This window comes from Callionymus lyra, chromosome 18 (genome assembly GCF_982586985.1).
Source record: "Callionymus lyra chromosome 18, fCalLyr1.hap1.1, whole genome shotgun sequence".
Taxonomy (NCBI): domain Eukaryota; kingdom Metazoa; phylum Chordata; class Actinopteri; order Syngnathiformes; family Callionymidae; genus Callionymus; species Callionymus lyra.
The window spans coordinates 20246670-20262328 of NC_141835.1; the positions used below are offsets into that span (position 1 = coordinate 20246670).

The 15659-nt window shown below is 37.9% G+C and overlaps 1 protein-coding gene across 1 annotated transcript in view; it reads left to right on the forward strand.

Moving 5' to 3' along the window:
- Nucleotides 1–15659, forward strand: part of alk (ALK receptor tyrosine kinase) — a 380098-nt gene that overhangs the window by 35160 nt on the left and 329279 nt on the right. The window lies entirely within an intron of this gene.

Consider the following 15659-nt stretch of genomic DNA (forward strand, 5'->3'; position numbering starts at 1 on the left):
TCGAGCTTGTAGATCTATGCTGTGTTCTACACATTCAATTCCACTCTTTTCTGGTTATAGTAATTTCTGCAGTATATAATATCTCTGCCATTGTAAGCTCCTAAATAATTTAGAAACAACTTTTAATGGTGAATCTTCATAAGCATCTACAAACAATTGGATGATATTGTTGCCATCTGGAGACAGACCTTGCTTAAAATAGTTGTTAAAAAACTGACCTAAAGGTACCTAAAGAAATCTTCATTTTCCTGTGAATACTTTTTTAATCTTTTCAAATGTTTTAAATGTATTTCCCTCAACAAGTTTACATATTTTAGTTATCCCCTTTTCTCTCCATTTATTGAATGTGGGATCAGTTATTGCTGGTTTGAATTAAGAGTTCAAAGATGGCCGGATCAATATTTTGCTTTCACACTCTAATTGGTATATTTTGATCGTACGTGTCCAAATTCTAAATGTTCCTTTTAAGATGTTCTTTTTTATTTGTTTACTCTCATCTCTCTCTGCTAAAATAGCTTCCAATTGGATCTGCTCCAAGTTAAACTCATTATTTTCCATTTTGCATCATATTCAGCGAAGCACCATTGTATGATGTATTTTACTTGTGCAGCATAATAATATTCCTTAAAGTTTGGCAATGCAAATCTGCCTCTTTCTTTGTTAAGTTGTAATGTTTTAAATTTGACCCTCAGCTTTTTTCCTGACCCTACAAATCTGGATATTACTCCATACTGGAACTGGGAATCTGCAAGTGTGACTGGTAGTGATAAAACGAGGTATAAGAGTCTTGGCAAGCGATTCATCTTGATTGAATTAAAATCCACTACCAATGTACACCACGCAAAATCTAAGTGTATTTTTTTGTTCATAACTTTATAGTTTTATATAGTTGGTTTCAGTCTTGAGTCAAGAAGATCCCAAGATATTTAATTACTTTTAAATCCCATTTAATTTTGTTTTGGGAAATTGTAATAAGAGTTTTGAACAAGTTTAAGACAAGGATGACATCAGCAAATAGGGCTATGGTCTGTTTTTCTTGATATTCCTTTTCGTTCCCTCATTATTTGAGTTAATGGCTCTATGAACAGGGCAAAAAAGGAGGGACTAAGACAACATCCTTGTCTAGTACCCTGGGAAAGTTTGTAAGTAAGATACCCATTTATCTTAACTCTAGCTGTGGAATTGATATGCAACTATTTAAGACAATTTATGAATTGTTTATTTAAGCCAAGTCTCTCCAACACACATAACAAAAGCGTCAAGCCCACTCGATCAAATGCTTTTTCTGCATCCAAGCAACCAAGGATGCATTCAAATTCTTTCTATTGATTTGGTCTATTATGTGAAGAGTCTGATATTGTCTTGGGTTTGTCTGCCTTTAATGAAACCAGTCTGATCCTCGTCGATCAGAAATTGTTCCATATTTTTGTGATTATTGAAGTAAAAAGTTTCTAATCCACATTCAGGATGGATATTGGGTAATTTGAGTCACACATCTACAAGTCTTTTCCATCTTTGAATGACGCCATTGAATGAGTCTCACAGCACAGGAGTGAGTTTTCTCTTACTGATAGCATTGTATAGTTATCTTTGTGTAATGGGGGCATTAAGTTTCTTGTTCTGTGTTTCACCTATTGAAGGCAAAACTATTGTGTTTTAGTATTTCTTCAAGTTTTTGTCAACTATTGTGGTTTGTGAATACAAAGTTTCATAAAATGTTCTGAATATTCCATTGATATCTTCTGGATTGTATGTCAATTCTTTAGGGGTTAAGGGATTTCTAATTTTATTAATTGAATTTCTACTTTGTAGCACTCTTTTGGGGGCCTATTTATAAAATGTTTTTTTTAGTAAATCTCATTTTCTTTTCTACTTCATCTCTTAAGAGTAAGTAAGTAAGTAATTTATATTTGTAGAGCGCTTTTCCAGACCAGGGTCTCAAAGGACTTAAACAATCAAAACAATACCCAATAAAATATCTACTTAAAAGGTCAAGACACCACCGAGACAAACAAAGGAGTCTCAGAGAATCAAGGAAAAGCCTGCACGAATAAAAATGTCTTAAGATTTTTCTTGAAGTAGTAAGTAGACTCCTTAAAGAACACTGTCGAACCAACCAAGATCATTGGAGACCAGGGCCGGGTCTAGGCAGGGGCAAGAGGGGGCCTGGCAAGGTTTGGGCTGATTCGTCCTGAACCCCAGATCTCCTTCTCGATCTCTTGTGGAAATCGCCCGAGAGATGATCTGATATTCCACAGATTCTGTGTCGATGACAAGCGGAGGAGGAAAAAGACTCACGGGACGTTGGTAACTGTCGGGAGTGTCAAACTCCTCCATCGACTCTCTGATTTTAAAAAGAGCATCGCGATCATTGATCAGTGATGTTTGAGACATATCTTAAGTGATATGAGCGTAATATCAGAGGCTCACTGGAATGTATGTGAGGTCATCCATTTGTTTTTTAATTGCCTTCATTTGATCATCTAGTTATTGATTTTCCCCTCTGTTTGTTTCTCTCCATCTCTCTGAATGAATTCATCATATTTAATCTTTTATTCTTTTTCATGTAAGCAGCAAATCAACCTTCCTCTCATCATGGCTTTAATGGTGTCCCATAATATTGTCGGGTGTGTTTGATCATTTTTATGATCATTTATACATTCTTTAATTTCATTTTTGATTTCTTTTACATTTGTATTGGAGTTCAGTTTACAGATATTTAGTCTAACTGTGTTTTTTTGTGTGTTATCTATATTCACCGTCAAGAAAATTAAGTTCTGATCCGAGATTTCTGCTGTTCCTATGGAACACTCGCTAACTCTGTCTGTCCACAGTATTCATTGAGAAGTCCAACCTGGAGTGGACATGGTGTGTTGCAGAATAATGAGTAGAGTATTCCTCTGTGGGATCTAAGGTTCTCCAAACATCCTACAGCCTATGTTCTTTGATCAACATATTGAGGTACTTGGATCATTGTGGTGTATTCTTTCTCCTGCTCGTGGTATCAAGTGAATAATTTAAGATTGTATTCAAATCGCCAGCACTGATCAGGATCCCTTCACTCTGACAACGTTTTTAGCATTTTCTTGTCACTTTCTGGGGGTACATATATGGTAGCAAATGTGACTATTGTGTTACTTAGTCTACCTCCCATCAGATCAAAACCAACATGATTAGCAAAGAACATTCCTACTCCCCTCTTTCTGCTGTTGTTACAAGAACTAAAATGGGAATTTAAATACCCATTTTTTTTCAATGTGTCATGTTCCTGCATAAGAATCTCTTGTAAGAATATAACTTCTGCATCATCCTTTTTCAGTCTGGCAAACACCCAATTATGTTGTTTCAAATAAATAATGAAGCTTGTATACCCCCTCAAATGCATAAAGATGAACTTGTAGAACATATAGAAGAACAACAAAAAAGAAAACATGCTGAACCTAGAAAAAAAAAGATATGACCCCATTGGTTACTCGTGGGTGAGACCTCTTAAAAAAAAGGGCCCAGATCTAAGAGTAGCGGAGTATAAAATTGATTGAAAGAATTGAAAAGAATTGCTATTCCCATATCAAAGTGAAATTAAAACAGTTTAAGAGATATATGTGTGTGTGTAATAGTTTCCACTTGAAATATGTCAGAACCAGATTGTATAAATTATTAACTTAAAACAAGTCTCTTACTACTTTTTTGGTATCGTGTCGATACTACTGAAGTTTCTCCTTGGCTCTCTTGATCAGGATGTCATCCTTATTCCTATTGACAGGTGCTTGTTGCCAAGCAGTAATCCTCGAAGTCAGGACTCCTGGTTGTCCTCCTCAGTGCTCACTGGATCATCCAAAGTGAATCTGCGTCTTCTCAGATCGCGCCGAGCCTCATCCGCGCTGGTGAAGGTGCGCACTCCAGCGTCCCACTGGATGCGCATACTGGTGAATGGAGTTTGGAAACGGATCCCCTTTTCCTTCAGCGCCTTCTTAATTCCGCTGAATTCCTGATGCTCTTTGACAGCTTCCGTCGTGGTCGAAAAATATAGTCCCGCTGAAATCCCTTCTTCTTCCAAACGTGCCTAAGTATCATAACTTTGGTCACAAATTCTTGAAAGTTTGTGTCTTGGTGTTCCTTTGGGCGCAGGGCTTTTGACGAGTGCTCTGTGAGCGCACTGTATTTTCAGATCTATATCTTGCGGCAAAGACAGTTCTCTGTGAAGAAGCTTCTGAATAAAATCCATCACAGAGTTCCCTTCTTTTCCTTCCATATCCCTGAATATTTGAATGTTGTTTTGTCTGGAGCGGGATTCTAAATCCATAGATCGCTGATCTTCTAGGCATTTACAGATGACTTCGTTGGCTGCAACTCTCCATCTGTTCCACCCAGGTCTCTGCCTCGCCCACTCAGTTCGGCAGCTTCTTTAGTTCCGTCTTCAAGGTATCAAGATTACCGTTAATTTCCTTACCCATTTGGATGAAATCCTGCTGTTAGGCATTCATTGTCCTGTTTCAAGTCAGCCCTGAGATCCTTTATCGTCCAGATGATGTCTCCGTTCAGGGTATCTTTGTCGGGGCTCCTCCGACAAGTCGGGCCATCGATGCAGCTCTTAGCTTGGCTAGCTAGTTGTTTTGGATATTTGGATTGACTTTTCGAGCTTATTTTGAGGGAGTTAAGCATGAACTATGGAGAGCAGACGACGTGCAACTGTGTACTCCATTAGCAAGCCTGAAGTCCATCCCTTTTTCTCTCTTTTTCAAACGCATGCATTCAGATCTTTTTAATCTAATTATAGTTTGTCTTTCACCACAATAAAAACCCCAAAACAAAAACTATGGACTTTGATAGAGTTTAACAGCAACACTAATGGCTACAGTGCAAAAAAGACAGTGTCAATTCAACATTAAGTCTCTTGTTTTCCATGTTTTCTTCCTCAGATGGTCAAGCCCATATTGGCATATACAGAAACTTTATTGACACTGTAATATTTTCTTCTAAACCTTTTACACTAATGTGTCTCTTTCATCTTCCTTCCTCTCTCTATATGTCCCGCAAAGTCTTTTCCCTGTTGGACCCTTTCAATCACAGTGACAAGCTAAGCTATCCAACTCCATTGATGTACATTATCTGCTTCTGTAATGGTCACAAATGCAATCACAAAGTTGGACGAATGACCCTGAGAATCATTTAGTTGTTACACCCCATACATTAACAGGAGTTTGTTTGCCTCTAGCCATTCGCTGCCATTATTTTTGGTAAACAATTCTAATTACTCATCCAGAGTTGTTTTGACAGAAAGTAAATCAAAGAATTTCATTGTGGAGCAACATAATCCTCAAGTGCTTTGGTATTAAAGCTAAAGGTCAGCGAGCAACACCACCGAGAAGCTGCTGAAAGTTAAACAGAAAACGGGTTCTTGAATGTCATGCTAGCAAAGTCTGTTTTATAGTTCTTCTATAAAGCCACCTTGATGAACAAATTTGCCACTCTTGGTGTTTTCTAGACCTTCCACCCTCCCCCTCACCCTGGCTATCAACTCTTTAGATTTTAATGGCTCAGTTGAGCGTGCTCCGGCTGGTAAAGGGTACTATAACACACGGAGCTTTTGGAAGTGCAGGGGACATCGTCTTTATGACCACGTTGTCAAAGGCTGATGCATGTTATGCTCTGCTTCTTAAATCTCTTCACCAATATGCTTCGTGTTGTAAAGAGGTGCGCCTCCCTACTGCTGTGTCGTAAAAACATGGTGAGTTTTATTTTTCCTTCAGTGAAAGGAGACAATTATAGGCTTAGTGTAGAGGAATGGAACGATAAAGTTGTATCGTATTACAGACCATAAAGGCACAAGAATCCATACACTGACTTCCCAAGAGGAATCACGAAACATGTGGTTGGTTTTCTTTCTTTTTTTTTTAAATGATGTGATGAAGCGTGTAGTTCAACAAATGGCGAAAATGAAAAGATAATTTTCGAAACAGTGATGCTTCTCGACATATTTTAATGAGTTTTTTAAGAAGGGCAGGTGTGTTCGTTCCACCTTGTTGAGTATTTAGCCGCACTCAGCTGTGTTCTTGTGGCAGCATTACGAATGGGCATGTAATAGTATGAAAATGTCATGTCAAGGTTGTTGGGACAGAAATTATCAGTTACAATTATCATCAGTTGGTTTTGTTACACACTTAAAACGCTCAAACCTAAAGTGAACTAATGGCAGAAATAAGACCAAAAGGGCAACTAATGTGTTGAGTTATGTGTGTCTTAAATAGATCTTGGACCTCTATTGTACTCATCAGTAAGTGTTTGTTTGTACAAAACTTTTTTTAAAGAAATATTTACATTAGGAAATGCGAAAAAGTAGGGGAGATTGGGTTTCCACATTAGTTTCCCTTTGAAGAAGTTGACTCTGGTCTGGTTTTGCAAATAAATAAAAGTATTAATTAAAGCTATGGGAGTTAAGATATGGGAACAACATAACACACGTCTATGCCCTCCTTCATTGAATAGGGCGAGCCCCATATATTGATTTGAGGTAGATTCCAACGATGAAGACAATATATAAACTGCTCCATCCTTAGGTGAATAAGAAGACCCTATGAGTTGACAAGGTATGATAATCAAACATGGTTAGATGGTTATTTTTTAAAGAGCCACTTATTCTTAACCGTCAAAAATTGTTCCACAGTCACCTTCACTGGTTCGGTAACTCATACAAAATTTAACCTGCATTTTTTGCAACAAGTCTGTTTGATGAAGATTTTGAACTTTGAGCTTTGCTAAATCCAAGACCTTGGATTTCCGCTCAGTAAAAGGGTGGAATTTTTCAGGTTTCATGTCTTCTCCTAGTGGGTTCTGGTTGGGAATGACAATGAAATCCTTCAACCCTTTATTCCTTTTACTAGATTAGCAAGAAGACATCTTTTTTGGAATTGAATTTCAGAATCAGAATCGTAATGAACTTTATTGCCAGTAATGTCAGAAGGAAAAAACAGAAAACAGGAATTTTGAAAAAACAAACCAGGAATTATTTGTGTTGAAGTGGAAAAAGCAGGAAAAACCACCCAGAAAGATTTTCTTTTTCTTTGGTCTGCAGCTACAGTACCTTCTGATTTTGATCTCCTATGGTGTGAATTGGGCCCAGATCTGTGTCTCAAGCAGCGTATAGTGTGGAAATAGTGCAGGAAATAGTGCTTCAGAGTGTTATAAATTTCAAAAACCCCCCTCCCCTACCTCCCAACAGCCCTGCGGTGCTTGCTCTGGTGCCTTTGGCGCTTGCCGTGCGGCTGCACCATGCTCAGGTCCCCCAACGCTGTGAAAAAATCCTGGTGAGAACCCTTTGGTAGTTCCAAAACCTACGACCCTAAAACTAACAGTATTACGATATATGTAATGGAGTACATTATTTTTCTATACAGCAGATCCACAAAAACATTTCTATATTAATATTGATGTCTTAACTTTCTTATTAGCTTGTTTTAATGTTTACCCATTGGTATCTATGTTAACCAGTTTTTAAAAAGATATTTGATGATATAAAATTACAAATGCTTAAACAATAGCAGGGAAAAAAACATTGTATTAACATGAAAAACTATTCTATTAAATATTTAGTAAATTAAAAGACAAATTCCAAAACTATAAATTAAAATGAAGATAAAGCAACAGATACAATTTACAAAACAAAATTATTATTATAAATCAGGTTTGCTTTGAATGTCAAGTAATATAGGTCAACCATCAGTGGTCAAGTTGGTTATTTTATTCAGTTTGAGATCAAATAATCTATTTTTCAGGCTATACCTTTTTGATAGAAGAAGACACATTTGAGTCACTTGAGTAAGATGAATGCAGCTAGCCTAGACTACCGTAGTGTGCAAAATCATGTATTTCAAAGTTTTTCATGAACTCTCCTGAATTTTTTTTTCCGCCACAAAGTTCCATGTTAGCTAGGCAGCGGCAGTTAACTATCAATTTCTATCAGGAGTCCTGTGTTACAGTCTGCTTAAGTTACCGAAATGAGCCAGGCTTTAATTTCCCAAGGTACTACCCTCATACTGTTTCTTTTATTCCAAAGTTTGCAGTGTTCTTTTCCTGTGTGGAAACACGGTGGGGATGTGGTAAAGGTCTTCAGTGAAAAAGATTGAAAACCACTAAATATGCTAATGTTCTTTTGCTCCTGCTTCTTGGTTTTTAATCGATTGATTAATTACAAATCCAGGGAGGTTTCCACCTGCATGGCGTCTGGATCTTTACTTAAAATACGCCCCGGCTTGGTCTTAAGCAAAAGCATCTGCATATCAATGTAGGAGCCCACGCTGGCCCAAGCACGCTACATGCGGCGGCCCGGTTGTCTGTAAGCTAGTTCCGTCTCTGCGTGAGGTCAATTAGACTCGAGCGCTGGCCACCAGATGAAATTTTAATTACCCCTACAGATGTCAGCGGTGTGGCAGAGAACCTGTCAGCTGGCTCAAAGCCCCCCGAGGCACAAACAGTGTTCAAGAAGCCTCGCTCGGAGCATGATCCAGCCATTATGGCTCTGCAGTGTCACGGCTGGAGAAGCAAACGCTGAGGTTGCAGTCGTGACTCGGAGATGTTTGCAGATATCAATGAGGCCACTTAGAAAATTGGTCGTCGCAATCGGACGTTGCGAGTCGTCTAAGTGTCTGTGCTCGGACGTGCCTGTCTTTTCATTTTGGGGGAAATTAAGGGAAATATCGTCGTAAATTGATAACGTTATTAAATGAATCGCATTGTTATGGATTGTCACTCGCTCTTATTGCTACGACTGAGTCCAATAAATCCTGACACCTAGATATGGGACTTTTGAAAAGTAGAGTAAGAAATCAACGAATCCAACAGTTTTGTCAGGCATGAGTCAGTTAGATTTCTTGCTAGGTTTAACCAAATGGTATTAAATTCACGTGGTTTATTGGTGAACAGTTGCCCAATACTAATCAATACATAATACATGTCAAGTCAAAAGGTCATCAAAGAAGTCGCCCAAAGCAGACGTGAGTTGCTCTAACTCTTAACCAGGTTTAACTTTGTTGATTCAGGTGTAAGTAAGTAAGTAAGTAATTTATATTTATATAGCGCTTTCTAGACCAGGGTCACATAGCACTTAAACAATAGAAAAAAAGTACTCTTTACTATCTTGCTAAATAATGTAAGGTACTTTTAAGTTACCAGGAACAAATGTTAAACAATAACTTCAAACCACTGCATCGCTATGGTCCAAGTTTGCCTCTTAGCAGCTTCAATGTGTTTTTTACAACACGACATCGGTAATAACGGTCAAATTGAATCTTGATCTTTATCAAAATCCCATAAGATCCATCCAATTTTTTTTAAGGGGTCATGATTTATCTCGGTGGTCTGAATCACAACATCAAGGAGGCACTTTTATTAACATGCTAGTCATCCAGCTATCCATACCTTAGCACACCACAATTAGCATGCTGCTAACAAAATACACACACATATATATATGTACTGTATTATGACTCACACGAATTCTAACATTTAACTTTAACTTTAGTGTTATTATTGGTAGCCTATTTTAATTTTAGTTTACTTGTATTTAGGAAGTATTTAAGGAGATTATTTTGTTTTAGTCACATCGATAATCTGTTTCAGTCAACTGGTAGTGATTTCTTATTTTATCTTGTTTTGTCATTGATATACACTGATGAATACTTGGATCTACTCCACAGATGCTGTATAGACAATGTAACATAACTTAATGAAGGGAAACAATAACGACACTCAAGGGTAGAGCAAATTGTCGAGTAAGTAACTTCTCTATTTAATCGCAGGATGTCTATTAATGTTTAGTTTTTTGCAAGCCTGCATTTTTTACCGTTGTTAATTTGTTAAGCTGAGTTATGTACGAAATGCATGTTGTTAATAAGAATTATTTTATTTTTTTAGATGATTAAAAAAAGCCTTCTCTTGTTAATAAAGAAACATTTCCCTGTTTTTTATTAGTCATTAATTTTGCATTACATAGTGATTCATATTTATCGTCACTTTGTCTTTTGGTTACAAGATAAAGGCTCATTGATGACAACATTTCCATATCGTAAGCAAGACTACTCGTCTAGCCCAACGGTAAGTTCAACATTGCTAGGTTGGTACTTAGAAAATCCACCTGGATGGGAGTCACTGAATCTGTTGACAGTGTTTATCTTCCTCTGATGCTTCTTTTGTCTAGTGCTCAGTTCAATGGGCATGAGATCTTTTAAAGTAGGATGTATGAAATGAACTTTTCTTCAAGGTTAGTGAAAGGATTTCCCGGGAGAAACATGAATTAGCGTTCACCTTTATTATCGTGTTAGGACTGAAGGTGCAGACAGCGATGGCACCGGGTAGACTCTTGTCTTGTTTTTGCAGAGATTTGAAAGTGTGCACATCAAGACGACCGGTGCCGGAGCCGAAAGTTTTAATCCTCCCAGTCTGTGGAGAATTGCTGTGTTTGTGCCTTTTGTTTATAACGGCCAGAGGGAATAAGGCTAGCTTAGCTATTCTGGATTCGCCACCTTGTTTGCTGTCACACTCGCGCAGTGATTGCACGCAGCTCAACTCCACAAAAGCAATCTGGGTCATCTTTCATCATATGTTTCTCTCCACCCGCTCAGGCGGAGGGATGAGCTGTGAGTTAAGTGGACACACTAGGCGTGTAGTCATTCAGTGTGCAGACAAATCCAGCTAGCAAGATAATGATACAGTCTTGTTGTGTATCGTAGACGGTAGTTACAGACATGAACTCCACACTGACGATACCTGCTCTTTGCAACGGTTGCTCATCAGCTGAAATCGACATTTTTTGTATTACTTTTCTACTTCTTATACGTTCCCATATATTCAGGTACACACCTAGAACAGGTGGCCAGCACAGGGCACACAGAAACAAATATTCATGTTAAACAACCTTTGTCGGTTTTGATGAATGATTTAGTGCTCAAGAATAGTTTGTGTAACTAAAGCCACAATACAAATAAAACATTCAATGTTTTGTTTTTTTGTTTAGCTATATCAGTTCATGCTTCATAATTCAAATATTTCTCATTTTCACAGCTCCAAAAATAAAATGGTTCAAAAATAATTTCACACAAGACACTAATTTAAAGTTAAGCTGCCCATATTTAAAATGAAATTGTAAAGTTCATGGTTCAGAAATTACATATGTCAAAAGTTTGCCATTCTGAAAATAAACAAGTTCATAGCTTGTAGAAACAGAAAAAAAAGAACTATTATTTTTTTAAAGCATTGCCCATGTATAACCAGACGGCAATTGATGATATAAAGAATATGCGTCAAACTTTATCGACATACCAGAATCAAAAAACCTTTTTTGTAAGGATTGTATTAAAAAAAACGATAACCTTATGTGGTGTTGTGGAATAGAGTATTGAATGAATTCTGGACCAGTACATTAAAGTTGGCATAAATAATTTAGTGTTTATGATACAAACATTAATAGGAAAGTGCTGCCCATAGGAATGTTTATCATATCAACCAACCACTTATATTAGTATAATTGTATCACTGATGGTGTGGGAGAGGATTGTGGGAGTTTAGATTTCTTCTAGCCCGGTATGATCTCAGAAAGTGTCAATGCTAACTCACTCACCACTCATGTTTAATTCGTGGAAACCTTTGGAGTAAAATAAAGGTTAATGTGTGACTTTAAAGCAGATCTGATTTATTTTCTTTTAGTAAAAGCAATAGGTCGGATTGCTAAGCTGACAACTTAACGAACCAGGGTTTACTTTCTATTCAGCAGAGTAGCAGCTGATTCGTGGCAGTCTTTTTCCCCACAACATTCATAGAAAACCAGTGGGCTTCCAGTCTTCAACCCCATCTCTCAAACCTTCCTCGACTGATTGCGCTGGAGGCGCTCGGCGAGGCCAACTTCTTTGAGTGGGAACACAACACCGCGCCTGACGAGGCCTGATGTTCGAACATGGTGTACACTTTGATGCAACTTCAAACGCCGATGGATCTTACAGCCCCGAACCCACCAGGGCAAATATTCATCTGACATGAGGTTTCGCAGAAAAGACGAGGTGTCGGTTCAATACCTAGAAGCACAAAAGACACACTTGTGGTTGTGTTAACGTGGAGACTTTCTTTCAGAAACGCTTTAAAATCATTAACAATGTTTAAATGAAAAGTCGGCATCAAACATTTTTTGGGCAAGGAGTCGGAGCTGGGCGAAAAGGGGTGTGGTTGGTCTTCATTAATAGTGGTTTCCCTTTTTAGAAAAAGACCATAAACATTTTCTTGGGATTTTTAAAAATCTAAATTAAATAATGTCTCTTCACTTTAAATTATCTTTTAAATTATGTTTAGCCCATTATTATTTGTCTTAACAATCTCTTGCATTGTTTGAAGTCAATATCATTTCTTGTTGACAAAATTATAGAGTTCAAACTTTTCATTGCTCTTGACTCCTACAACAATTAGTCCATGTATTAAGTAAATTTTCTACGAACTGTTGCTCAGGATATAATCAAAGTTTGGTCGCATCTTCTTGCAGTAGGTCATTCATCATGACGTTGCTCCGTTTTGAAGTTATTACTTAATAAAGTTCTCTCCCGTCTGAAATCTCGCCAAACGAGATCACGGTTTGAATTATACATTCTGACGTTACTCTGGTGGAGGTGTCCTCCCCTAGAAGCCCTAAATAAGTTAAGTACCTACATGTTAATCGTGAAACAAAATAAATATCTATGTAAACATGGTGAGAAATACTTCTGCTTTTAAGCAGCAAACCTTATTTTTATTATTCATTTTTATTGTACAAAATGGAAGTTTTAGGGGTGAGTTTGAAAGTTACTAGAGTCCATGAATGCAACTCGTGTTTTGTGACCAATCAGAGCAGAGTGGGCGTGGTTGCTTGGACGAAACTTCTTCTCCAGCCAAAACAACGCATTTTAAGTGGGCGGGGCTTAAGTGTATTTTCTAATGTAAATATCTTTATTAAATGAGAGTTTTGTGCAAACAGAAACATGCTGGTGAGTACAATAGAGGTACAGAACAATTTAAGACACTTAAATCGGCACATTAGGTGCCCTTTAAAACATAAAATCTGTCGTAATGGTCAAATTGACAAACTTAACTTTGTCAACATCCATTCAGAGCTAAGATAGGCCAAACTTGTTTCAACCAAATATCATATTATGTTATTTTTTTAGACAGGTTAACGTCATGTAAAGCGCGAATGGCCCAGGTCTGTCCCGAGGTCACCATCTCGTTGGTCTAACCCGGTGCTCCACACCAAGGGGGTCGTCATCCGTCAAGCCACACCTTAGCGGATGCTAATAATGGTGACAAGATTTGTTGTTGAATGACGACTTGTATTATTTTTCTCTACTCGTGTACAATGGGAACAGAAGCGGTTTAAGCACTCGCTCATCTCCGGAGGTGAGTAGCCCTGCCAGATGGACGACAATACTCAGCGTTGTAATTAATCACCGTGTTACTGCTGGGTCAGGAGCGGGAGGCGGGGCCGACTCTGCCGTTTTACCGCTCACTCTTCAGGGGTTGGTGGGGGGGGGTTGTAAAAATAAATCAAAGCCGACTTTCATTCCCTATGATTCCACTTGAAAATGCATTTTAAATTTGGATCTTCTCTGTGGCGTCCAGGCGTGATTCCAGTGACGCGACAGAAGTGGCTGCCAATGATTTGAAGTCCTGTGCATTAAAAATGCTGGCACGCCGGCGAGAGTCGTGTGGGAGAGATAGCCAGAGGACACGCTTAATGGCCCCTCAAGCAAGTTTATGACCTTTTAGTGATAAGAGGCTTGTCCTGGTGCCCGGCGAATTTATGAGAAGAAGGGTGGAAAAAAAAGGGCCTTCTAATGCTACCTGGCCTTTGTGTTGCTATCCACTGGATCTTTGCGGTGAAGCCTCCGTAGGCTGTATGTTAATCACAGCGCGACGTTATGGACTTTGTGAAGCAGTAATCAGAAGACCTGAAGTCACCATTAATCATCGAGTGACCGTTTTACATTACCGGGCGGAGAGTCGTAATGACAGCCCGTTTCTGCTTCTAATGGGAAATAAAACGGACGTTTACTTTCTAATTGGAGTCAAAGTTTTCTCCCTTATTTTAATATTGAGACAAGTTCTTCAGTTTTTAATGAATGAGCACTGTTGACTATTTTGGCCTTTTTCTTTTCAGTAATTACTTTTGCATTTGCTCTAATATTTAGGATATAATTACAAATGTATCATTGCTTCTATGATGTTCTATGTATGATCAATTGTTAATTTAGCATATTTTATTCTGGTGAAGGTTCAGTACTAGATGGACGTTACAAAAGAGCACTATGGAGGTTTTTGGCGATCACTTCAGTAAATTGACTTACATTTTTACACTTACATAATCCATACCCTTGGTCACCATGAGGGTGAGTAGAAAATGGAAGTTAGATTTTTTGGTAAACTATCACTTTAAAATTTCTTATTCAAAGTTATCAGGAGCCTACATTTTCTTCAATGGAAGTGCTAGCTTGAATTACCCAGAATACCTGTCTGTATCGTTTGTTAATCTTTAAGCTTCTGCTACAATATGAAAATACAGACTTGTTTTTTCAGAACAATTCCTCTTGTCGAGGCTTCAATACAAGGATGTTACAGATGAGCAGTATGGAAGTATTTGGATGTTTTTAAGTGTCTTGTTGGAAAACGATTAAGACGACTTTCAGTACAGGATTAACACAATTACAGTATTCACACGAGCATGCACACTGGCCTCTCTAACTCCTTCAGCAACCAGACAGAAACAAATCGATCACAGTTTAGATCGCACTACAGTGTTCACAAACAAGAAGTGATCATGTTTAAAGTAACGTTGTTTTATAGTGATCACGGACCATTTTGTGCAGGTTTATTCATTTGCAAAACACAACTTTAAAAGCGATTATAAACTAGAAGAAACGTGTAAAACTCATCATCATAAAACTCCCTCACGCCATAAAACATTTTATATGAAGGTCATTGTTTTGTTTGTAATGATTCAAAGTATCACATCTGTTCTAATTAAACACATTATTGTTGATCTAACGAGACTCCACACATACACCAACAACCACCATGACACAGTGGAAACAAAACATCACTCATTGTCACAATAATGTCTAAATAAATCGTTTATTGTACCTTCAAATCGCTCGTTCAAAACAGTCACCTGACACTATAAAACAACGTTTTTGCTAAAATGAAAACATCGTCAGTTTGTCTATACTGTAATGAAATCTGAAAAGTAATTGATTGTGTCGTTGCTGACGTAATTGTGTTATTCTTGTACTGACAACGACCACATGTCCTACGAGTGCAATTTTTAACTACTACTTTAAGTTCCTTATTTAATTGACTTTGATGTACCAAAGTAGCAGACAATTGTTGAAATTCAAATAAGATCAATTCTAACCTTTGGTAAGTATACATTTGTCACGCTAGCTTGTTAGCGCCTGTGCTAAAGGAAAGTAAAATACAATATCTTCAGTAAGAGCATGGAAACAGACTCCTTACGTGAGGATTGTTTTAAAATCTCAATTTATCATCTCTGTAGTTTTGAGCATCTCCATTAGCATCCCGCTCATGTTTTCCAAGGAGGCGACAACTCGGGGTCAAGTATGTTTTCCATCCCAGACAGGACCTCTCCCCCCCCC